General features: G+C 41.7%; 1 protein-coding gene across 3 annotated transcripts in view; it reads left to right on the top strand.

Annotated features, from left to right (window-relative positions):
• Positions 1-26,185, top strand: part of EGFR (epidermal growth factor receptor) — a 234,815-nt gene that overhangs the window by 102,989 nt on the left and 105,641 nt on the right. The window contains exon 1 of one of the 3 annotated variants that reach the window (XM_037837163.1): positions 20,589-20,713. The exons of the other annotated variants lie outside the window; for them this stretch is intronic. The gene's annotated coding sequence lies outside the window, so the exon portion shown is untranslated. Of the gene's footprint in view, positions 1-20,588; positions 20,714-26,185 lie in introns of those variants that run through there. 3 annotated transcript variants of the gene reach the window in all.

The following is a 26,185-nucleotide window of genomic DNA, read 5'->3' as shown; positions in this document are numbered from 1 at the left end:
GAGAAACTCCAGTAAGGCTAAAGGAAACAGTCTATACTTAGGAATCACGAAAAATAGCTGTAAGTACTGAGGTTATTTGGGCTTGCCAGGAGAGGCAGCAGAAGGAATTGCAGATATAACTGCCATCTCCACATCTCCTAATGGTTGCTATCCAAAAACAAGATTCAATCTAATCATTAGGACTCCAGATGGCAGAATAAGAGACAATGAATGGGAAGTGAAACGGGACCAATGTTGGACTTAAATGGGACTTCCTTCGGCTTAGAGTTATTTGAGCTCATCATTCATTGAACCAATGTGCAGTGAGCTCCTTACACGTCGTTCCAGGTCCTGGGCAGCAGAGACGCAAGCTGCACAAGGCTGCTCTCGTGGAGCTTACATTTTAGTAGAGAAGACAAAATGCAGAAGTAAACATATAAATTAACAAAATAGCTTCCAGCTTTGGTCCATGCTGAATGAAAAAAGAATAGGGGAATGTGAATCGAGAGTATCTGGAAGGGACAGGGCAGGGAGGAGAGGCAACACTGAATAGGATAAACAGCAAAGTCTCCCTTATTAGGTTAACAAACTCCCCAGCCTTCTAAGCGTGAAAGGAAATACCTTAATGTGCATGGAGGATTTGACGATGTGCTCTGTAGAGTCACTTAGTCTCTTTCTGGATAAGTTGTAGAGGTGTAATCCAAACAAAAGGGAACTGCACATTGTTCCCAAGTGTCAAGTTTTACTGTAGCTAAATTGGGATACTTGACTTCTAGATGGAAAATACTGAAGGGAAATCTAGAGGAATGAAAGATGATGATTGGGGATGTGTCCCCAAATAACTGACTTCAGGCTCACCATGCCCTTGAGGCATGGCAAGGTCCTCTTCTAAAGACTCAGGGCCTGCCACAAAGCCCAGTGCAGATCACAAATCTTGCTGCTTACTGGTTATTAGCACTCCACTTTGCCAGCAGACAAGCAGAAAGCAAGACAAGACAGGTCCTGAAGCAGTAATTCAAAGCTTTCCCCTCTTTTCCCATGTGAGTCATTGTTAGTCAGAATATTACCTTTTCAGAGAGGCTTAAAACCATGTCAGCCCTTAAAGAGACAGTCCCTCCTGGTTAGGTGTAAATTTGTGTCTCCAAGGACGGATTCTATCATTCCATGAATTGGGGGGTGGGAGGGCAGGACTGTGGCCAGTCTTTATTTGCATGACAAAGAGGTCTATTTGGTATTTCAACCAACAAAAGCACACAAATAAAACCATTCGATGTTGGAATGAGTACCACCAGCACGGCTTTCAACTGAACTTCAGAAGGAAGAGGAAACCCAGGTCCTAGCTGGTCCTCAGTAGGCTGTGCATTCCCAAGGCGTGACCTCGGGCAAATGCTCCACACCCAGCAAAGTTCTTGAAAGTACTAAACGTGAAAGTACTTTAGGGAGCAGCAAAAGAGAACAATGCAAGATATAATCATAGAAACTAATAAATTGTCAAGAGCCCCAACATTATTATTGTTACTATTATAAGATACTGTGGTGGGGGGTAGGGAGAAGATTCATGGGAATCTTGTGAGAATCTCCAAAGGAGTTTTGAATTTTTATGAGACTGTAGCTGAAAAGAGAGAAAGGAGGTCTCTGTAGACACAGATGCCTCTGTGACTTGATCCCCACTAATCCAAGTAAATGATAGAACAGAAGTGTATGGCTGGTCGCTGTAGCCATGCCAACTGGCCTTCCGGGGCAGTCCTTCCAGCGGGGCACAGCCCTCCCCAAAGTTACACCACCAGGAAAGGCAGGCAGAGGTTGGGCACAACTCAAAATTTTCATTGGCACTAGCTCCAAAGATTTACAGGCCTTTGTTTTAAATCTTAAGCGTCTTACGGTTATTACATTATTTATCGCTCAATTAACATAACCAAGGAATCCATAGGTGACCATTTCTAGGTGAATGGAAAATCAAGGACCAATGCAACTCCAAGGCGTAATTACTAGGTTTCCATACTGGTTCGAGTTCATATGTGGAAGGAGAATTTTAAATATTGTTTTCCAGGCCTCACTTAAGGCCAGTTTTACCCCTGCTTTCCTTCCCCCTGCCTCTCGCTGGCCACCAGCCGCCAAACACTGCACAATGACCATCTGGCCCCTGGCAGATCTTGGGTCCAGGTGTGAAGTAACTGGAGAAGCATTTCAAAGCCAAGATGGGAGTGATTTCATTTTCCATTGAATCTATGCAGAAATGAAGGGGATTCAAGTGCCTTCAGAAAAGCTTCCTTCCAGTGAGTGGAGTTTTGGGGGGTTTCCAGACATACAACTGCTTTTATTCTTGGACGCATCATTGTTGCTTTTTCCCCCTTCCATTTATATCCCAGGAACTGATTCAGAAACCATAGAAATCAGATTTGGAATCGTTGAATGCTAGCAGACAGCTGACTACACTCTTCCCAAGAAATTGTGCCAGCTGGGCTGGGGTATCAGGTGGTGTGTGCTTTCTTCCACCGGTCTGATCGAGTCCTCCAAGTGCCATTTACTCACATCTTACAGCAAAGTGCACTAGAACTAAAGTGTTTTGCTTCATTCTTTAGACATTTTGTGGTTTGGGGCCCAATCAACCAGGGTATGATTTGCAATCCACAGTAACTCGTTGCAGAGCAGCTGCCTGATGGGGCAGGTTTCATCTTGCTGGCTGGATTTTTTTTTTTTTTTTAATCTCACACCTTTTTATTATTATTATTATTAGACTTGGATTCCAGTTTTCCTGAGCCTGTTGTTTCCACTGATTCAGACAGGCTGAGAGCAGGGTCCACCCAGCCTTCCTGAATAAAATGAAGCAATGAAGTGGGTTTTAATCTGCCCAAAATTTGGTTTTAAAAAGCACTAAAAATAGTGTTACTATCCAGGTTGAATGAAGTCTGATAGAAGTGAAGTCTTTACTTGAAATGTAAGTTAGCTGGCTTTACCTCCGGAGTAAGTGAATTCAGTTAAATTAAGATAGGATCGAATAATTATCAGACACAGACAAATGTTAACGTGAAATGTGTTCTGGACTATTTTCTATTGCAGAGCTCTTACATAAAAGAGCTGCCCCTTTACATCAACAGCCCACCAGCTAAATAGACATAAATATCATTTTTAGAAGGGCATGGAATGATGCCAATAAAAAGGAACTTTTTTAAAATCAGAAGGAGGTAAAATGTGTACCATTGATTATTTGTTACTCTGTGCCAGCAATTGTGCTAACAGATTTGTCCACGTTGTCTTATGTACCCTGAGAGTCACCGTCAGTTAGTCATATTAATCTCAACACTATTTTCAGGGTTGTTTAGTCATGATATTGTACTTGCTACAGCTCAGTGTTCTTCCCTTGTCCAGGTATTTGATATTTCGGGATAATCCGAGAGACCCCAGTGCAGTTATCCAAGACAATAGTCAGTGTCCCTTTTGGCGATGACAAATCCTTGGCCATCTGAGAGCAAACAAACCACAGGATAGACGCAGCTGGTGGGAGAGGACAGTGGCTCAACCCCGTAATTTGGGGTCAAAACAAACAGATGATTAGGTGGGGGTTGTCACTTTCAGTCAAGGGTTTTGCGTCGTCTAGACGTGGCCTCAGAATCAGACCTGTGGGGCTCCGTGGCAGACAGAAACATCATGCAAGAGCGGCTGCCGGTCCAAAGCCAAAAGCCACCCCGGTCTGTGCATCAGTATCTCTACAGGAAACACGAGAGGAGGGTCTCCCCACCTGTCTCTCAAGATCTGTAATAGAATTGAAACATTAAAAGGATAATGGCTATTAATACTCTGAAATGTGCGGACAGTCTTATAGATGATGAAATTGGGGTGTGGAGGGGTTTTGTAACTGGCCCAAGGTCATGCAGGCAGTTAAAGGCAGAGCTAGCTGCATTCCAGGCCTCCTGACTTCAATCTGTGCAGCTCTCCTAACAGCTCCAGCCTGCCAGCCACACTGAAGAGCAAACTGAAGCCCCAGGGTTCCAGCCCTGGTCTTCTGTGAGAGGAATCAGTTGTATTGTGATGATAGTCACCGAAGAAGGTAAAATTATGTTCTGTATACTCAGGGCGACCGTAGAATTTTCTGTCCAAACTCAGGACACTTTGGGGAGTGAAAACGGGGAGACAACTGGATCAGATACTGGAACAAGGAGCATAAGCAGGACTGTCTGGGCTAACCAGGATCCCCTGAGCTTTTCTGTTTTTACTAAAGCAGAACGGTGATTCTGATATGTTTTAGAAAATTTTTCAAAAGTCTAGTTGGAAAGAGGTTTTGTTATGTAACCTTCAGTGAAGACGAAAGTTAAATGGATCAGAACAGCTCATTCCCTAAAAATTTTCTTAGTAAAAATGATTCCATACTAGTGATAGTGCTAAGTCTCTCATGGTTGTGGTCTATATGGCTGCTGTATAGCAAGCATTTGATAAACATATTATTGTCTTTATAACCCTATAACACATTTTCCTATCAAATCTGCTAGCACCTAGGTGTCTTCCTTCTTTTAAGTATGGAATATTCGTCACTGAAAACACCCCTTTGCTCTATCCCCACCCCCATGTGTTTGCAGCAGGGTGCTTTGGGATTTGGTATACCACCCCCCACAGAAGTGTGCAATATCTTTGATGTGTATAAACATGATGTGTATAAACACTGTGTTTGGGGCCTATAGGCAAGTAACCCTTCTTCTCTCTACATTCTCAATATTTTTTAACATACCAGCTTTACCTAGGAATTAATAAGGAGAAATTCATTCAGAGCTTCAGAATTAGTTCACAGTTGATCTGAAAGCATAGCTGAGGAAGCCAGCTTTTGTTCAACACTCTTGCCCTATGGGTTCACAGAACTTAAATCCTGATACAAACATTTCTGAATATATAGCTTTGACAAAAGCCCCAAGGTGATTTGATAAGAAACAGGGCTGGCTGTGTTTGGGCTCTGGAGTTTTTGATATGGGCTCACATGTGGTCCGAATGCACACTTAACCTCACAAAAGCAGGGAGTAAGCTCACGGCATTGGTTCTCGGCCCTGGAGCTCCCTGCCATCATCTGGGGGCTTTGAACAAATACTCAGCACCCTCAAGCCTCGCTTGCAATGTTTGGATTTAATTGGGCAGGGTGTTGCCTGGGGTGCAGGGGGTTCTCAGTTGCACAGGTGATTCTAGTGTGTGGCCAGGGTGAGAAACACCACTCCAAAGAAATCCTAATAATGGGTTCAGTTCTTTTCTCTCCACATTTAACATTATTTCCTCCCTTCTAACCCTCAATTTAAAAAGTAAGACATGGTCACCAGGGAATATTAGAAAAATATAGAAAAGTACAATGTTGTAAACAAAAATCTCACATAATCTTGTCCAGAGATAGCCACTATTAACATGTTAGTACGTATTGGTCTAATAGTTTTTCAGTGTCTGTGGATACTTTTTGTAAAAGTTATGGTCATTATATTTATTGTTATTGCCTGTTTTTGTATTCATTAACAGCATATTCAGAGATTTTTCCCATATCGTTTAGCATTTTAAAACATGTTTATTCACTTACAGTATTAAATTTTACACTGATTTACAATAACTTATTTAATGTTTCCTTGATATTGGACATTTAGCAGTTTTTTTTTGATTTTCGCTATTAAAAACATCTGTATTTCTGATTTTTGTTATAACAAGGGACCTTTGCTTTATGTAACTGGAGGATTCGTTCCGTTCTATAGTATCCATCTCCAAAAGATTTAAAGTGTTAATCAATGTGTGCATGTGCATGTTTACTGGCACCTCCCCCCACTCCCAAATAAAGCTAAATATGTAGTTAGAACCTATATACATATCAACTTTTGAGAGAAGGGAGTTAACAAAGAAATAATGTAGCGCTGTGGCCTTTTATTTATATTACTGCTCTTTAAGTTCACAAGAAAACTTATTATGATTTCAAAAAATGCCACAAATAAAAATATCACCAAGACTCTACCTATAATAACAGTGGGTCAGATGCTTTACAGACACAATCTCTTTTATCCTCACTGCAGTCTTGTGGGGAAGGATCATTTTTACATTTTATCCACCAGATTATTGTAAAAACGCCAAACGTGCAGAATGTAAACATTCAATCAATATTTTTATTAATTCAGTTTAACAAATATTATTGTCCTGCATTGCATGTAAAAAATTATATTCATAATTACCTAAGATTTTAGGTATTCTGCCTTTCTGAGTGACTCATAGATCTCTAAATCTCAAGAGTTTCCTGGAAGTCTTCTCGAAGGCCAGAGACTGTCAGGAATCCATCAGTCCTGTGGCAGAGGGGCTATTTGGACCAGAAAGGGACACGTGTTTGCCACAGGTTTCATATTTCCACCCACAGGTTCCTTCCAAATGCTCAGGTGGCTGCCGTCAGCACCTGGTCATTTATTTGCTTCGATTTGTCAATTACATCTAGAACTTCCTGTGTGCCTACCTGTCTTCCATGTAATACCATTCATTCAACAATGCACCAGGGTCTTTGCCAGGGTCTTTGCTGGGTAGTTCAGCTGGTTGGCTCTCAGATTGCCTAACTGAAATGGTGAATGACACAGCAAACCTTATAATCCTCAGGGTCATCGTGTATTATTACGGTTTTAAGTTTTAAATGGCAGCATGTTATAGGAAGATGCATTATACACACACTTCCCAAGTAACTTGGATAAGCATCTGAAGTTTGACACAAAAGTATTCCTAAGGAAAGGATCCCAGTGTTTTTTTATTAGGTTACTCAATTTGGAATGGGGGCAGAACTTTGTGTGTTCATAGCCTTATACCCTTTCTTGTTTGAAGCTTGAAAATACATTTTAATTATCTTGGGAAAAGACAGATTACCCTAGGAAAAGAAAGACTTGGCAGCACTGCTTCAATAAAGACTTATATTTCCTCCATATAAATAACTGAAATACGCAGGTAGGAACCCTGATCTCAAGCTCTGGGGCAGCCCAGGCTTTCCCACCCTCTCGACTTCTGCTGCACGGCAGGCTCTTGCGATTTCCCTGCCCACACTGTGCTCAAAACTCCACCTCCTGCAGCAATCCATAAGAAATCCAATTGCACCAGCCATCTCAACTTTGGAAGGTCATTTAGTGAGAGTCTGTGCATGTCCTGGGCTGGATCCCATCTTTGTGCCCCTCCTCAGTGCCCTCCCCTTTACACACCCTGCACAGGTCCCTTCTGACAGAGGATCCATTCCACCCAGGCAGATTTTCTCCTGGCAGGGGTGACTTTCCTGGAAATTTTTCAAGTCAACTTTCAGTTCAGGATAACAGAAATTCAGAAAAGTGCACAGATCTTAAGTGTGCACTTTGTAGCCAACCCAGATCAGGACAACAGTTCACTACTAGAATCCTAGAAGCCCCTGTGGTTCCTTCCAGGATGAGGTAACCACACCTCTCCCTGATTCGGCCTCCATGGTTAATTTTGCCTGTTTTTGAACTTTGCATAAACGTAATCATTGGGAGGTACTATTCTGCATCTGGGTTCTTTCATTCAACATTACGTATTTAGCATTTTTTATATTGTTCCCTGTGGCTGCAGTTCTTGCATTCTCCTAGCTGTATAGTGACATCATATGAGCATACCACACTTGTGTTTATCCATTCTACCATCGATGGACATTTGGGTTGTTGCCTTTTTTGGTCATTATAGGTAGTGCTGCTATGAATATTATCGTGCAAGTCTCTTGGTGCACTTTTGTCTGCATTTCTGTTGCAGATCTAGGAAGGGAGCTGCTGGGTCATAGGATATGTATTTGCTGAACTTTAGTAGAGATGGCCAAAAAGTTTTCTAACATGTTTATAGCAAACTACTTTACACTCCCATTGACAATGTTTCAGAATTTCCATTGCTGCCTTCTCCGACAAGTGGGATCTGCTGATTTTTTCATTTTAGCCATTCTGGTCAGGACTAAAATTCTCCACCTACTTAAATTTGTAAATATAGCCTTTAGTGCCTAGGAGACAATGTGGTGCCCTGGACAGTGTACACCATAACGTCAGATTTCTGCCCCTTGCTCACCAGGTAACTTACCTCTAACAGCTTTTTGGTAAAATTAGAATAAACCGCAGGATTAAGTAAAGATTCAGTGGCTGTCAAAACAACAGCAAAGCCTGAGGCATAGTGGATTTAATAATGGTTTGTTGTTCATACCCCACTTCCTACTGATTTTTTTTTTTTTTTTTTCAAAACAAGTTCATTTTGCTACAGAAAAGCTTGCTCTCTCTATGAAAGCATGAGGGTTGGGTATGGCCATCGGCCACAGTCGACCATGGTCAAGGACAATGAGCTGATGTGTAATCTCTTTTGTATTGTTCCCTGCTAAGATCATATGAATTTTCATAGTTTCTTCAAGGCCATTCATAAAATCATAGAGGATGACACTCAAAAGAGAGCTTGGAAATCACCCAGGCCATCAGTTCACTTGACTGAAACCATAGCTGAGCCTCCAAGAAGTTAAAGGCAGTTCTAAGACCCCTCAGGTATTTGGGGCCCCATTGCAACCAGAGTTCAGACCCTCTGTATCTACTTCTAGTGCTCTATCCACAATATTTGGTGCCTTTAATAATTAAGGCATACATCTGTTTTTAAGCCATAATAAATTGAAAATAACTTCTGACATATGCATTAGCTAACCATAAAGTAATGCCCCAGATTTCCAAATTGCTGCAAATAAATCCCAAAAAGATTGCCGTTTGCCTCCTCCATACCAGTAACTTAACTATCAGCAAATTCAAAGGGAAATTTATTTACTCTTTTTTTCTTCAGATGGTTTATAAAGTGGTCCAGGGATGTCCTTAAAGACTTCTTTGCCACTTTTTTAGATCCGTAAATGTTTGTTGAATGAATGAGTGAGCAAATGAGGTACCATAGCACCCAGTGAAAGACGCAGCAGTCTCGAAAGGGAGGTGCGCATTTCCTCTGGGAAAATCCACGCTTTCTAGCTCCCACATTCAGTAAGCATGTCGCAGTTAAGCTGCAAAAATACCAGCAAGGCAACTTGTCAAAACCAAATGACTTCTGCCTATGGCTGCCGCTGCAGGGGAGATATTTGATACCGGGAAAGCGACTGCCCACCCTGGAGAAAACCACTTCTGAATGATGGCGAAACTCCTTCAGGGAGGAAACGCCTCCTAATTAAAAGAACTGTGTGGAATAATTCAAAGGCAGCCGCAGCAGGCATCTGGCTGAGAGCAATTTCTAGACGGCATTCTCATGCTCGTCTGCAGGCATTTTTGCAGAACACCCTTAACACAGTATCAAGGGAAACCGCATCTCTTGAGGCTTTAGCATTTGTGAATGTCTGTGCTACAGTGACTGTGAGTGATATGGTCAGGGCTGTAGGGAGCCTTTGATGAAGTGCATAGTTGGGGCTGTGGACGTCTCTAAAGCTGAGATTTTGCAGATGAAACAGAGAGAAGGGAATCCAATGAGAATATGGACAAAAACCCCTTGGGCTCAGAACAGCTCTAATCCCATTGTAGTAAGGTACTGTTAGAATTGCGTTATAATTATACTTTATACATGTGGATTTAAAACACACATATGTACTTGGAATGAAATCCTTAATACAAGTTAAACTTTTATTAATGAATCAGTTATTCGTCTTTCTAAACTGCCTAGGAGGAAGTTACCCCTTGGGATTTTAAACAGAAATATTAGAGCAAGGCAGGCTCAGGAGGTGCTATCCTAAAGCCCAGAGTGGAAGGAGGTGGAAACCACATCCCCGCTCCTTGGTAGGTTTATCTCCTTTGGGTTATTCATTTAGCAAATGTGTCAGCCAGTCACTGGCCAGGCTACTCACAAGGCACTGACTGGAGGTTGGCAAGTCAAACAGACCCCATCCCTACGCTCCAGAAATTTCATAGCCTCTGGGGCACACAGACTAGTAAATCACTTATTCAGAGGGATAAGTGCTCCAGGGACAGGCTGGGGGCAGGAATCTGTCTGGGCCGAAGGGAAGGTTTCCATGGAAGGTGACCCCAGAGCAAGAAGGGAAGGAGCAATGAGAAGTTGGCTTTTTCATAGAGGCTCCAGGCTGAGAGGCATCCAAAAGCCTTCGTCAGAAATGTTTTCTTGGTACCAAACCAATGGGAAAATAGCTGAGTTATTTTCTTTTAAAACCTCAAACTGGAAAGCTAGAGTTTATATTTTAAAAACTGAAAAAAAAACTAAAAAAAGGAAAAAAAAAAAGAAAGAAAGAAAATCCTAACATTCCTCCAAAGACAAGGAGAAAGAATAGAGGTCAATGAGTGTGGATTAGATAAGGCAGAAAAACTCTGCTCCTCTCTCATCCTGTACCCCTGCTGGCTCATTTTACAATTTAAGTGTTATTATAGTTCTCATTGTAAGAAAAGAAACGTATTGTTATTTAGACATTAATTTTATAATATGCTGAATCCAATGAGCTATGAATGCTACAAAATTCATTTTTTGATTGATTATAGACCGGCTGAAAAAGTTCTCTAATAATATATTGGGTACTCTTTTTCTCTACATACAGTGTATATAGTAACTTACAAATCCTTGCCCATGAGATGTTAACATGGTGAGATTACAGACTCAGAGAACTGAATGTCAGTCTCTTTACTTTGATACGATAGGTTATGACGTAAGTGCTTCATACCAGCCCAGCCCCTGAAGCGTTTAAAACATACATAAGAGTAGCATTGGCTTAGACACTATGCATCCCCAACAAATGTTTAATAAGATCTGGAAACTAGAATATCAGTGTAATCAGAGAAAGTCTTATGGCAGCAAATCTTGTAAGAAGAGGATATATATCTGTGTACATTTTTTCCTCCTGTTTAATGTCTGAATTTGTTCAGAATATAATATCTCTATTCTAATCATGCCACTGAAACACATCTGGAAAAGCTTCAAAAAATGTATCATGGCAATCTCTTTGTAGCTAAATCCAGTAAATACCTTTCAGCCCTTACCTGGCTTGACATTTGAGGACATGGTTTTCTGCTTCTGTCTTCTTTGTCTCCTGACCCCTCACTCTCCTGGATCACCTACACCCTTGATCACACGTTTTTAGTGTCTTTTAAAGGCCTCCCCTGCGCAGAGGGCTCATTTCTCTCGCAAAAGGTGATTACTCTGAAATCGTGTTGACTTTTTAATGCCTCACGCATCCCCATCAAATGGGGGCTAGTTTAAAACGCCCAATCTCAGGTCCACTCAAGATCTCAGAATCTGCTTTTTTTTTCCCTTTTAATTTTTACTGTGGTAACATGTATCCTATATAAAATTTCCCACTTTAACTAATTTCAAATATATAATTTAGTGGTGTTAATTACATTCACAATATTGTGCTACCTACAACACCATCCATTACAAAACTTTTCCATCACCCAAACAGAAACTCTGGGCATTTACTCCCCATTACCCCTCCCCTCCTCCTGGTAAGCTGTATTCTGATTTCTTACTCTGTGAGTCTGCATATTCTAGTATTTCAGAAATTGCACTTCAGCAAGCTCTCAGGTAACACACATACTTGTTAAAGTTGGGGTTTGTTCTCTATTTCTCTCTCTGTGTGTCTTTTTTATTAGAGAAGTTGTAGGTTTACAGAAAAATTCACTCATAAAATCCAGAATCTTCATATACCACCTTATTGCTAACACCCTGCATCTGTGTGGTATGTTTGTTACAATTCATGGAAGAACATTTTTATTATTGTTCTATTGACTATAGTCCATTGTTTACAATAGGGTTCATTGTTTGTGCTGAACAGTCCTATGGGTTTTTGTTTGTCTGCCTGTTAGACTTTGAGAAGCACTAGTCTAATGGGTGCCAGAAGTCCTCTGATAAGTGCACTCATTGCTGAGGTCAATATGCTAATTAGGTGGCTGGGTGCAAGTGGAGATTCTTATTATTTCTTCTGAGCCTTGGTAGGACAAAGGTCACCCACCTGGGCCGGAGCAGGTGGTTTTTCCTTAGGCATTCCCTCTTGCCTCCCCTTGCTGTGTAGACCATCTCCACAAACTCAGGTGCCACCCTGTCTGGCCGGAGGATCAGTTACAGGGTGACCAGCCTCTTCTCCAAGACTCACAGGACCCCACCCTCCCACTTGGCTCACCCTTGTCTGTCTACACAGGGATGGCCAGAGCGGGCTTATCTGTGACTAGTCTCCACTTCCTGATGTTCTCTGTGAATAACCTAGGTGGCTGCATGGGTGTTGAGCAACTTTATGAATAACAAAGGGAAGTACTTTCTTGGTTTGACAAGTAATCACTTCCATTCTTTCACTGGAAAGTTATTCACCTTGGTAGAGAAAAGAATATGTTACAACAAGGAGGACATTGATCTGAAAAGGCTTCTACACATTTTCCCTTTAAATCAGCTAATGTGGGGTGGTATGAAAATTATTAAACTGCATTATTTATTTAATGTCTGTCTTCCTTCCTAGACTATCAGCTCCATGGGGGCAGAGACCGTTTGTATCTCTAGCAACAGGCAGAGGGCTGCCATAGTAAACACTTGATGAATGATAAATGATCTGATCAGCGCTCCTTGGTACATTGCTGACATACATTAAAACACCCAATGAGAGTGGAGGCTGTGTATCAGGCCATTTATTATTATTATTACTGTTGTTGTTGTTATTATTATCTGTTTCCACTAGTTGTGGTGCTTACAGACTTAAAAGGCATTTATATTGCTTGTAAGAAGAAACTCTAACCAAATAGCATTATGGTTAGAAACTTGCCAGGTGTCATTTTTGGGAGATTAGATAACTCCATTTTGGGGCAGAGTGAATTGCCTGTCTGTTTCAAGTTAGGACTTTGTTGGAGTGGCTCACAGGGTCAGGGGGGTGGGGGGTGGAGGAGAAGAGATAAGTGAATCTTCTGGTGAGAGGTCTCTGTTTTGAAAGCCTGGAAGATTCCATGAACTAAATCCAAGTGTTACAACATAGGGAAATATCTCCTACTATGCAGGGTAATTAGATCCCTAATTTAACATTAAAACTCCCGAAAATATTTTCCCTTTGTCTTCTCTCGAAAGCCCATACAGTCCAAACCTCCGAGTGCTTAGTTGTTTACAGCCACAAGTGGATTTTGGTGTGAGTCTTAGATACCAAAGAGAAAGTAAACTGTTTTTCAGCAGACATTTGAAGAGAAAGTTGCTTCCTTTTCTTCTCCTAGCAAAAAAGTCAAGACTTGTATGTCATTTCAATGGCACTGCATATTTCCCTTCCTCTTGGGTAATGCTGGGTAGCTCGGCCATTAGAGGAACACCTTACACATCTTGACATTACCCCTGGTGGGAGGAACAAAAATGTCCCACCCTTCAAGGCATTTCATTTGCCTTACCAGTCCAGACTGTCTGTTGCTAGTCTTCCTTCTTCTCCACCGGAACTCCTGGTTCAGTGAATCACCATTAAACGCAGGCTAGGAAAGCAGCATTCTTCAGCATATTGGATGTTTTCTTTCTTTGGTTTTGGATTACCAAGCTTTCCTGGGTAACATTGGAAGAACTTCTCCTTACTTGAATAAAAAAGCATTTAAGGGATGTGATCAAATTTGCACTGAAGCTAATCCGTACATTTAACAAATGTATTTGGCATTCTTATGTGGCCAGTGACCTCGGCTAGGAAGGGGCAACCTTCCTTCTGGATAGACGGGTCCACACGTACAGACCGCAACTTGCAGATCTGTCCCTTCTGCCCAGCTGATGGATAGCTCAGCCCATTAGAGTCTGGGTATCTCCCTTTAGTCCACATTAGGGCTTTTTTTTTTTTTTTTCTGGAAAATGGGTAAAGACAACTCCCCACCAAGACCTTATCATAACTCAGAGGGCTCCACCTGTAAAATCACATTAGGGTTTTTTTTTTTTTTTTTTTACTGACAACTCCCCACCAAGACTTTATCGTAACTCAGAGGGCTCCGCCTGTAAAATCACGTCTCCCTCTCACCTTCTGTCCTTCCGGCTCTCTGACCCTGACTCATGGGGACGCGTCAGTCCTTACTCGTCCTTATCTTTTGATAATGTAAATTTGCATCTGGCACTTCCTGTCTGGCCTCGCTTCCTTTTTTGAAGCAGACTGCACGCTGCAGTGTTTCACACCAGCCAGCATCTCAACTTTCCTCATCTTTCCTCCCTTATCTTTCCACACCTGGGGCAGTGCAGTCTGGATCCACCTGGGGCCCTCCAAGGCAGCTGGAGAAAACCACACGGCTGCTGATAGAAATGCACAACCTCCAGTGCCAGCCATGCAGGCCCCGGGGCAGCCTCCTGTCCCTTTGCACCTGTCCCTTCCTGTTCACTTCCTTCCCCCACCCAGCGCTGTCTCTCGTTTCTATCAGCAGCTATCGCAGACTGCCATCTGGATTCCACCTTGTTCAGCAGATGTGCCGGTGGCTTCTTACTGCCTCCCACTTTTGTGCTTTCTCATATTCTCTTCCCTCTGCCCTTTCTGCCCCTTTCTCCTCTGCCCAACTCCTGGCTGTTCTTCAAAATGCAGCTCAAGTGTCAAATCCCTTTGGGAAACTTTCCCCAGACATTCAGTCCAATTCAGGTGCCCCTCTCTCCTCCCTGAGCTGAAAATTAGCAGCCTGAACAGTTGCCATGATTTCTTTTCGAACCTCACGTGAATATTGTGCTCATTGTCCCCACTACATTGCAGAGTAATCTCAGTTGACTTTTCCTTCTCTGCCATTTGGCTGAGGGCAGGGGCCCGGCACCATGTCTTGCATTCAGTGAGAGGCTGATGAATGGATGAATTGATTAGTTAATTGGTTAGTACTTTACAGGAGCACAGCCTTGCAAAAGTCACATTTTATGCTGGCTTATTTTAGAATGACGACGCCAGGCTAATATATTCTGCAAAATTACAAGGGTAGTTCATCAATTCCTTTCTAGTCTCCTGGCTTGCTGTAGAAGATCTTGAAAATGATCCCTCCATTTTAAAAGATTGTGTCTTAAATGTCATGTCTGGGAAACAAACAAGAAAGGTGATATGTAGTTATAGACCCTTCCTTGCATCCATGAAAACTTTGGCACCTAAATAAATATCTATTCAAGCAATAAATAAATTACTTTCCAAAATTCATTTTTGATATGTCCCTCCTTGTAAGATGTTTTCAGAGTCTACTTGTATATGTAAACATTTGTGGGCAACAGGCAGAGGATCTTCATCTCATATATGTCATGAGGCTTTGTAAGAAGAGATTAAGAACTGCAATATCTTATTAATATGAACGTCAGTGAAATCTAAGATGCAGCTTTTAAGAGGAAACAGAGGGATCGAAAGGTGTGTATGTGGGGTGTGTGTGTGTGTGTGTGTGTGTGTGTGTGTGTTAAAAAAGACTAGAGCAGCTGATCTTTCCGAGTTCAAAACCAGAATTAATGCCCTTTGTGTGTCTGTATGTGTTTGTAATTCTAGCCTCTATTTAGGGAAAGTACATAAGGAATAGGGATATGAACAAGAAATTACAGGAAAATACCTTGCTCTAGATTAGTCATGGTTTTTAAAATTTCAAACTTGTTGATAATTTTCCCCTGTGCTATTGTTATAGAATGTTCCCGTGACATTCCTAGCTACTTTAATCAAATGTAAAAGCTTTGTTCAGCTTGTTTTACTGATGTCAATATATTTCAAATCTTTCCCAGGTTTTGTAGAGGTAGATTAGCTGTGAATTTGACTAAATCATTCAAAATCCAATGCATATAGTTCCTAAAGTGTGGGCCAAGTTTCTGGCAACTTGTTTGACTCAGTTGTAAAAAGTTCTCAGAGTTTTGCAATTGCAGATTGCTCTAAGCTGATGGTGTTGTTAAGGATATTCTTTGGTTGCAGTCTTGGGCTGGAGAACTATAGGAGACCCTGTGTTAATAGCCATGGATCTCGGGATTTTTATGAAATCTGCATAATCATCATATGCAGGTTTGGATAGGGCGTAACTAACTCTGCTTGGGGCAGTGCAGTAGGCTGTGTCCAGCAGTGGCTGGGCCAACAAGTGACTGTCCACTGGATGCATTGACCTCATCTCGAGCCCAGCAGGGAGACCAGGCATGAACCAGCCTGGCAACCACTCATGCTGTGTCCTAGACTGGACACCAACCAAGTCTTCCCTATAAATCTCAGCTTCTGATAGTCCCTACTGCCATGACCAGCTCCAGCATTCCAGTTTCTCACCTGCAAAAATCAGTGGCTCCCTGACACCACCTCGTCTTCACTCCTATAACCAAGCCATCACCCAATTCTGTTGATTCAACCTCCTTAATGTCCTTTGGGGATGTCTTCTTCTCAACATCTGCTCTGCCACTTCTTTGGTGCAGTGCTTCAGGAGGTTTAGCAGGCAGATGAATCACCTGGGGATCTCGTTAAAATGCAGATTCTGATTCAGCAGGTCTGGGATGGGGCCAGGATGCCTCATTTCTAACAGGCTTCTGGGTGATGCCAAAGTTGCTTGTCCACAGACCACACCCTGGGTCATGAAGCTTCAAGGGGCCTGCCGCAGCCTCCTAACTGGTATCCCTGCATTCCCTCTGGATGCCGTCTGGGCCCTTCTCCACATGGCAGCAAGGTTGCTTTCAGTGTTTATTTGTTTTGTTTCTTTACGGTTGAAGAGGGAGACCATTTAATTATATGAGGCTGCAACATGGCATAGAGAAAAAGAATTCTTAGTCATCAATCAAGAATGCATCATTGAAAGCACATGCTTTAAAAATAATGACTTCTCTCCTTATAAGAAAAAACTCACAGTATTTGAAAATTACAAACTACAGTGCCAGACTCCATCCATCCCAATTGGAGAGGAAGAGCCACCTGTCATGCACTGGTGATGCTTCGGTCCACAGACATCCTATATCTTTTTAAAAGATACGGCCAGAAGCCAAGCTCTGTATCAGCAGCACTGGAGCCTCCAATTTAGGATGCTGGTTCCTCCCACAAAACTGACACATACCTAGAGATGACATTTCTTTGCAAGAGCTCTGCCTTACAGCTTGAGCTTCTACCAATGTTTTTTAATCAACTTATTAATTTGAGAAAATTGTAGACTTGCACACAGACTACTTATGGACAGTACCCCTTCCTTTACCCAGTTTCCCAGTGGCAGCCTCTTGCCATATAAGAACCACAATACTGGCATTGATCCAGGCGAGGCATGGAAGACAGACATGCCCACTTCTGGAAGCCATCTCCCACATAGCAGGAAAGTGGTTTTAAAAGGCAAATCTGAGCGTGTTCTTTCCCTGTTTAAAAACTGTTAGTGACTTCTCATTGCCTTCAAAATAAAATCCACCCTCTTTAATAAGAAGCCCGTCAGCTGGGCCTCAGCCTCCCATTTCCCCTTGCTCGCTCAGTTTCATCTCTACTATACTTCTTTCTTGCCACAGGGCATTTAGAGTCACTGTTCTTCCTGTCTGGGAAGTTTCCTGAGGCTCACACTTGTCCAACCTTCTCTAGTCCTTCCAAGCTCACCTGAACTGCTGCTTTCTCAAGGAATCCTGCCCTTTCCTCTCAGACTGGACCAGATTTCTACATTGTCACAGCATCCTCCCACCAATTCAATAGCAAATCAGAGGGTGCCGTGCTTAACGTCTGCCTTCCCCAATGGAATGTAAATTTCATGAGGCCAGGAGCAGGGTTCTGTCCATGTGAGCCTCTGTCCCAGGACCTAGCATGCTGTCTTGCACACACTAGTACTGAATTGATGATTATGGTAGCAAACAGGAACCAGATGGTCTCCTAGATGTTTTGCACATATTAACAATCTAATCCTTATGTCAGCTCCATGAGGGAGGCACTGTTTTTATCCCCATTTGACAGATAAGGAAAGTGAGGTTCAGAGAGGTGAAGTAATTTGCCCAAGGTAAATTCTTGTGGAAACACAAGAATATTCTGCCTTGATAGCCAATCTCTGCATACCTCAAAACCACAACTAATGAAGGATGTTCAGTAAACATTCCCGGAGTGAATGGATGGGTGAGAGAATGAATGAATGAGAGCCATGTTTTCTGAGCTGTGATTAACTATTCTCATTAAAGTCCTATGTATACAAAAAAGATTACAAGAGGCTTTAATTCTAGTGAGATTGATTCTCAATAGTTTTCTTATTGGTTGATTTTTTTAGTAGCTTCAATATTAGGTAGACTTGAAAATTTTGATTATTTGCAAGTGTTTTGTAAACTATAAAGCACTTTACAAATGTTTTCTTTTTTATTTGTAAAGGCATTGATGAGCCATTATATGAAAATTATTGTGTGATTTGGGGTATATAATGTACTTAGAAATCATACTATGAAATAGCCAAAAACATTCAGCAAACCCCAAACACCCCCATCTACCCATAAACTCAACACTAAATAATCAGTGAATAGACTTCGGCGGAAAAAAGTACAAGTGTATTTCTAGTGGTGAAAAACATTCCCCCGTGAAAATTAACTTATTGTCTAGTTAATAAAGTCATTCTGCCCCTTGGCCTATTAACACATCCTAACAGTTATGTAATATTTTTGGTTTTGTATTTCTTTTGCAAAGTAAGCTAGCGTTTCATGAATGGCGGGTTTCTGCTACCCAGAGTTTGGACTGTTTCCAGGCATTAAATTAACAATCACAGACAATCCTGTCACAAAGATCTGGACTTCATTATAGGACCAGGCTATGGGAGAAGATCCAGTCTTACCTCCTGCAAACCAAACAGCCATGGCTTTCTCAAGTTGTTTCACGAACAATTTAAAATTTTTAGTAATCCTACACATTGATGTGCTTCTTCCAGGAAAAGAAGTATCACATTTTCCAGAGTGGGATGCACCTATATCCTTACTTCTTCCTCTCCTTACTACCCCCTCCTCCTGGCCACTACCCACACAACATCTGTAGTTCCTAAACTAAAAGTATAAATTATTTTGAAAGTTAATTGAGCTTACAAAGAAAACCTTGTGTACAAAACTTTCTCAGCTTTGACGGGAAAAAATCTGGTTTGAAGGACCATTCAACAACCTAGAAATGAGTTCACTAGAAGGCACTTACACAACCCCTTCAGGAGTAGCCCCTTCTGCCACCTCCCCATTTTTTCAGTGACTTGACAACACGCCAGGATAAACAGCTCAAGGATGAATTCAGTTAAATCATAAAGCACGCTCTTACAGTTGTCACTTCCCTGGTTACTGGCCTCCCTAAGCAGGCAGTCAGCTTCAAGAAAGACCTGCTTTAGATTACAGATTACAGACTTACTGAGATATGTCCTTTGCTGCTAGGCTCTCCATCACTTAAAAGGCCATCAGAGACCAGCCTCACACAACACTGGCCTCGCAGAGACATGCAGAGCCCCGAGTTGCCAGTAATGACTTTATCTCCGTCATCATGTTCTGCCAGATTGAATAGGACAACCTAAGAAGCCAGGCTTGGCACAAGAACAAATAAAAAGGTTTCTTCTCTCCTGGAGTGAGTTGTTGAGCCTGGATTTGGTACTCAGACCTACCATGGGGTAAACTGCTTTCATTTTCAGTGGTTTTCTAAGGCCCAGGGACTTGACTCCAACTCCATCACCCAACTCTTCTTCTTTTCACTTAATTACCAGGAGTCTGCCTAAATTTAGGGTGACAAGCAACTGGATGAGAGTTCTTTTATTGCAGAGCATCTTCGTGAATGCCTTGTAGATTCCCTCAATAGGGTCTGCATTTTGAACAACACTTCTAATGATCAAAAGCAGGATATGGAGCTCCTTGTTACTTGTGATTAGTCTCTAAGTGTCCCCAAGGAAAAAATAATTCAAACTGTTTCTTTGATAAAATCCACTCATAGTATTCTTTATTGTCATAGTGGAGCAATTTCACCCCAGTTGTTGTACTTAATTGAGAAGGCTGTTTCAGAAAGCTTAACAAAGAAGAGAATTACAAATATTTCCCATGAGCAAGAGAAAAACATAAAATAAAAGTTCAAAGGTAGCATGAAAAATAAAGATGAAATATGCCTTTTAAATCACCTATATTCTCTTGCATGATCATAGTTCAGAAAAGAATAACAATGCTATGTTTTCTCATCTATTATTCTGTATATCTACATTTTTGGAACATTGACATATATTATCTGTATGCAATTTTTGGACCATAGCACACTGGTTAAATCTCAGATACATTCACCCAGAAAATGGTCTTTCAAAAATAAAATTTTATATCTGCAAGCACTAGCAAATCTAATTCTCTTTGGTTTGTAGGATGTGATAGGAAACTAAAACCTAGGAGAAACTTAAGCTAGGAAAAATACTTCCTCATCCAAGCTTGAGAGGAATTTACCATCAGCCTACTATTAATAGATATAACAGAGATTCCATTCTCATTGCTCAATTGTCATATTAGTTATTAAACTTTCAAAAAGTGAATCAAGTCATTGGAAAAACTTACGTATGCTAGTAATGCAGCTATTTCAGTAATTCAGTGATATTTATTGCTCTTGTATTGCCTGCTGAATCTCTCAACAGAATGAACTAAAAGGAGGGCAAAGGAAACAAAAACAGTTGCTGTTACTCTTAGATGACATATTAACTTTTTAAAGAGGCAGAATGTACTGCGAAGCAACAGAATGCTTTCACCACCCAAGCATGGTGAAATACGCAAGGGCAAATGTATACGTTACAGCCTAAAGGACCGAGGCAGTCAGGAAGAAGAGCTGGTTGGGGTAGGCTTTCCAGAAGATGGCCAAGGGCACGGAATTCCCAAGAGGACTGAGGAAGAGGGGAGTTTGTAGGAAAGCATTGGAGAGAGAAAAGGGGTAAGAAACAATTGTTGTCTTCAAATACCTGCAGGGCTATCAGGTAGAAAAGAAACAAGTTGCCTCTGTGTTAAGCCAGAGGACATTATCAGGGAACTAATTTCAGATTAAGGAAAGGAATAATTATGTAAGAGAATTATAAATACCATGAGGCCCTGCTTCCCAACTGTTACGCAAAATAAAAAAACTCAGTCACTCAGAATGGTTAAGCAGGAGTTGACAACCGTTTGTGAAGAGTATGAAAGGATAGGATTGCTTGATATAGTGTGGGGATGGATTGAATGCTCTAGCTCAGAACCACAACACCCTCCTACACACACACACACACACACACGCACACACACACAACAATCCACAAACCCAGCATTTCCCTGTCAGTTTTCAATACCTTGTATTTGATAGCAACTCTTCCATTTAGTTGATAATGAAATAGTAAGATCTGAACCCTAAAAAAAAATTTGGAGTTTGACCTGAGGAGATGGGGTGAAAATAACTCACTTTAATCAGGTTTATCTTCTAAAAAGTCCAAGATAAAGGGGACTCGAATCATTTACTTCCTGGCCTCCTCTTAGGCCTTCCTCTAAAACAAGAGTTCAGCAAACTACAGCCCATGGGTCAAATCCAGCCAGCCTCCTGTTTTCGCAAATAAAGTTCTATTGGAGCATAGCCACATCTATTCATTTATGTATTGGCTATGGCTATGTCCACACTATCAAAAGCAGAGTTAAGTAGTTGTTCAGAGAACATAGGACCCACAAAGCAGAAACAATTTAGTATCTGGCCCTCTGCAGAAAATGTTCACCAACCCCTGCTCTAGAACTTCCTAAAGGAGGCTTCAGGCTCTCTATTTTCTAGACTTAGACCTGTAGCAGTAAAAAGCCAGCTCTAGTTGGCATTACCCACGTACTTCTTTTTTCAGACAGGAGGACTGTCCAATCTCACACGGTTATTTATGAGAACTGTCACTTTCAGTTTATAGTTCTCCCCATGGAGGGTCTAATATGTTCTAGAAATAATAGTACGGCTCAATTGCAACAATTTTCTGTGCCAAAATTAAGATTCTTGTGTGGCAGAAACTTGGCTTGGGGTTCTCCTGAGTTTACTTGGTAGTTGTTAGTGATTTTCCAGTCAGTCTTTCCTAGTCAAGGAACCCAGGAAAGGGGCTTTGGACTATAGAGCTATCCATGGAAAGAGAAGACTTCAGACCTCCCCACTGAGACAAAGTCTACCTTCAAAACTCTGCTCTTCGCACTGCTACTTCCTCTTGCCCATTTTTAAATGAAATTTAAAAGAGATATTTAAATTAAGTAGGAGTAAAGGAAAGATTGTTCGTTTTTAAACAAGCATTAAATAAAAACATGTGCACACAGCACACACATTCTGCTGTGCTTATAAAACCACCACAAAGGGTCAGGCAAGGCCTTTTTCCAAATGAAAAATAACAACAGTAGAAAATGTTCTGAGCTGGGATTCCTCTTAAGGGAATAATTCTGAAAGACACACAAGAGGTGTGGCGGCTTCAGCTTTCTGTGCCCAGCGTGGGCTTCCTGGCCAGAGAGGGGTCCAGATGCCTTCCTTTCAAGCCATAGACTTGTCCGTTTGACGAAGGTAGACCAGTTAGCTGTGGTCAACGTCAGCTGTTCCTCCCTCAGCAGCCAGATCTCATGGCTCCTAGCCAGGCCACACACCAGCATTATGAGCAGAAGGTTAGAAGGGGTCAACTCTGAGAGTGCATGGAGGGAAGGAAGCAATTCATTCAGCTGGGATGCATTTCAGGTTTAATTCAGATTCAAATCTCTACTGCAATATTTATTAAAGGCCCACCATGTGTCAGGTACTTTGATCAGGGATTCTCCCATTTTACTAAATTCTCCCAAGAGTCATAAGGTATATAAGTCCCTGTTTTATAGATGAAGGAAAAAGGAGGCTCAAAGAGATGAGGCAGTTGCCTCAGCCATGGTAGAACTGAGATTCCAATCCAGGCCATGTGACTCCAAGGCCAGTTGTCATTGACCTGCACCAATAAAAATTGGATTGCTAATTGTTCTGTCATCAAATAGCTAGTGGATTAGCTTTCTATTTTCTTCATTCTTCTTTTACTTTTCAAAAACTTTATGACACAAACAAAGTATTGGTTCAAATACTTTCTGCTGAGGACCTGGCAAGTTTCTGTAACTTGGGTGAAAAAAAGCTCATTGTTGAAATCGGGCCAGCAATTGCTTCTCACTTGTCCCCAGCAATAAAAAAGATTAAGATGGCTACCATACAGAGGGGAAAAAATATCCAAGCATGAGGTAGCACAGTGCAAGCTCGGATTTGAGAAGCAGCTTGGAAATCTCTGCCTTGTCGGCTTTGATTTGTCCACATGCACCCAAGCCCTGTCTCCCAAATCCATTTCTTTTCCGAGTTCCCCATGTGTAGTGACTGAGCTTCCTTCTGCCTCCCCTACATGTTTGCTTCATTAATTGTCCTGCTTCTTTACGTACCTATGGTTCCATGCTTGACCCTCAGGGGAAGCTTCCAGATCTGCCCTTGCTTCTTTTGACCTGGTAAAAAGCGTTAACAAGTCCTCTGTTGAACTGACTTCTCCCATCATCTGGACTTTTATGTGGTTCTGCAAAATCAGCATTCAGGAAGCATTCCCACAGCAAAGACTGCGCAAGATGGTGAATTCTCGTATGTGATAGCTAAGGAGCTAAGGAATTAAGACATGACCTTACAATGGCAAAGTGCTGCAGAGATGGAGAAGCAGGAGAGAGGGGAGGAGTGCAGGAGTGTCTTTGTTCTCAAAAGAAAGCACCGGTGTAAAATGACCCTCTCTTGGTTTCTCCATGTGTGCTCTTTTGTTTAGTTTTATTGTTGTTTGCTTTTGTTTTGTTTTCTTTTCTTTTTTTTTTTTTTTTTGGAGAGTCAGGAAGGGATTATTTATGTTTGTTTTCTAAAGCTGGTGGGTAAGCCAGTCTTAATGTGTGCATATCTATAGACATGATCGCAAAACACAATTGTACCTTAGAGGTGGAACATGGGTAAAAATAGAAGAAAAACGTTAAAAGAATGTTTAATCTTTCTTGGGTTCTGGGCAAAGAGGAGGGGAGAAGGGAGTGACATGCACTGCCACAGAGAATCCAGATGGGGTCTCTTTGAAGAGAAGGACTTGCAAAAAGGCACTAACTCACTATTTCAGAGTGGAAATCTTTTATTTCCTTTCAAATTACAAATCTTTTCCAGAATTTTTTTTCCATAAAAAGAATGGAGAAGTGATGGTTATAGATTTATAGATAACCATAAACAAAGAAGAATGGATCACCTGTACCCCAAAATTTTAAAATGGACAGTGACCTAGAGGAGGGGAACTCAGGGAGAAAAAAAAAAGAAATGAAATAATTTCCTTATTTTCTTAGCATGGTAAATTTTGGTACTATGTGTGGTAAAATCATCTATCCCAACAGTTGGCACTTGTAGGCAATTTATTATATTAATCTAAACATAAAGTATGGTGTTTTCATTTGCTTGGTAGTAAGCCACATTGGTAACCCCTTCCCAGATAACTTGGTTATGGCTCCTTTTTCTGACTTGTGTTGATTTAGCACGTCCGCATTGCCTGGCTGGGGATGTCCTACAAGTATTTCATGTGTAAAGTCATCACCCCAAAGGGCTAATATACTCCTTTGGGGCAGTGAGTACTTCTGATTCATCCTTGGCAACTGTCTTCCTACTATTATAATAAATATGTCTTAGTTGAATGAATGAATAAATGAATGAAAGAATGAACAGCAGGAGTGGACGGCATCGGTTACCACCGTTGTTACATCTGAGACTCTCAACTCTACCTCACCATGATGCTTCTCAGTCATGCACAGCATCTGAGTAGATTCTAGAGGGACAACCCAGCCAGCAAATAAACAGCCCAAAGAAATCTATATACTGTTCCTCAGCCTTTGCCATTAGGGAGTGAGGCATGTGGTCTGAACAGAATACAAAAGAGAAGATGTGTGAGCTGAGTGGGGACTGGGCCCAAAGTAAGGAAATCTTGGAGGCCATGCCTGACCTTATCCCCACATCACCCTACTGGGAATGACATCGATTGCGAGGGTGTGACTAAGAAGAGAAAAGCTGTGCTGTGATAAGGTAGCTCTGACTGTCCAAAGAGAAACTGTTGAAGAAAAACCAAGTTGCCATCTCTACAACCCAAGGGCTATGAGAGATTGTTGGGTCCATGGGCTCCAGCTCCCGGCCACCTGCAGCCTGTCTTGCTCACCAGTTCTCTACTCCACAAAGAGTGAAGAGAAGTTCGAGTGAAAGACGGTGGTCAAGAGAGGGCAATCTTGAGTTCACACAAAGAGCCAGCTCTCCTGAAGTCAAACGTTGGTCAGGTTTTGAAGCAGATTTTCAAGCAGGGATCTTTGATACCACCTCCATTTTGGGGTCTTATATTTCCCACTTCCTCTCACCAGTCTCTCTCTGTCCCTCCCCTCTCTGATAATCACTCCCTTCTCCTTTATCCCCACTCACCCCTATTGCCCATTCTTTCAAGTCTGCCAGCTTTCCATGGTGACAGCCACCTGATCAGGTGAGCAAGCCCATGTGACTGCATCAGGGGTCCCTCCCACCTCTTCCACATCCAGGTAACATGCAGGTTTTGGCAACATCCTTCTTGAAGCGATGCCTGTCTGCATGCCTGCACCATAGGCATGGCTTTGAAAAACGAATCCTGGTGCAAATGTCAAGCACTGGTGTTATTCTTGACTCTGCACTGCCCTTCACTGGTAAGTCTGAAGTACTAATCCAGGGAAAGCCACAAAGCTCTGAAAAAATAGGTCAGAAGTGCTGAAATTGCAGTGGAGGCAAAGGATATTAAGTGTGGTGGTTTGGCTGACAGACTTTTGGAAGGGAAATGGTATTATTCACTGCAAAAGTATGCCTATATGTAAAGCAGGAGCCCATGAACATGAGTAAGCAATCGTCCCCAGCTAAGAGATTGAAAAAACAGAACCCTGGCCGGAGAGGATATATCTTGGGAGGAAAAACCAGGCAGACCACATTCGCTGGTGTTTATATTTTCACCTAGAAAGATTTTTACACCAAGTCCATTACTCTGTCCTTTCTTTAGTGTGCCCTGCTCAGCTATTCAATATGCAGTCAGGGAACACTTGAGCCACATACAGATCTGGTTCTATCTAAATAATCTGCCTTCAATCCATGAATTTTTATTCAGTGCATACTTACCAAGGCAAAGTGTGTTCCTGGTCTCATAGCAGGCACTCGAGATATTTGTTGGATTGAATGACTAAAAGAGCAGTAGGTATTGTTTTCTGAAATCGCTTTTAGTCCACATCAGTGTAGAATAGTCCAATGATTGGTCAAATTCATTTCTGATTTACTAGACTTGCAAATGCCCAACCCCCAACCCCACCCCCCAGAATTGGAGTGGATTGCCCTGGGATTTAAGATTATTAATTTCCATTGCTAATA

The sequence above is a fragment of the Choloepus didactylus genome, chromosome 5, assembly GCF_015220235.1.
Source record: "Choloepus didactylus isolate mChoDid1 chromosome 5, mChoDid1.pri, whole genome shotgun sequence".
NCBI classification, from domain to species: Eukaryota; Metazoa; Chordata; class Mammalia; order Pilosa; family Megalonychidae; genus Choloepus; species Choloepus didactylus.
Note: the sequence above shows the minus strand (reverse complement) of the source record. Positions and strands in the feature narration are given on the sequence as shown.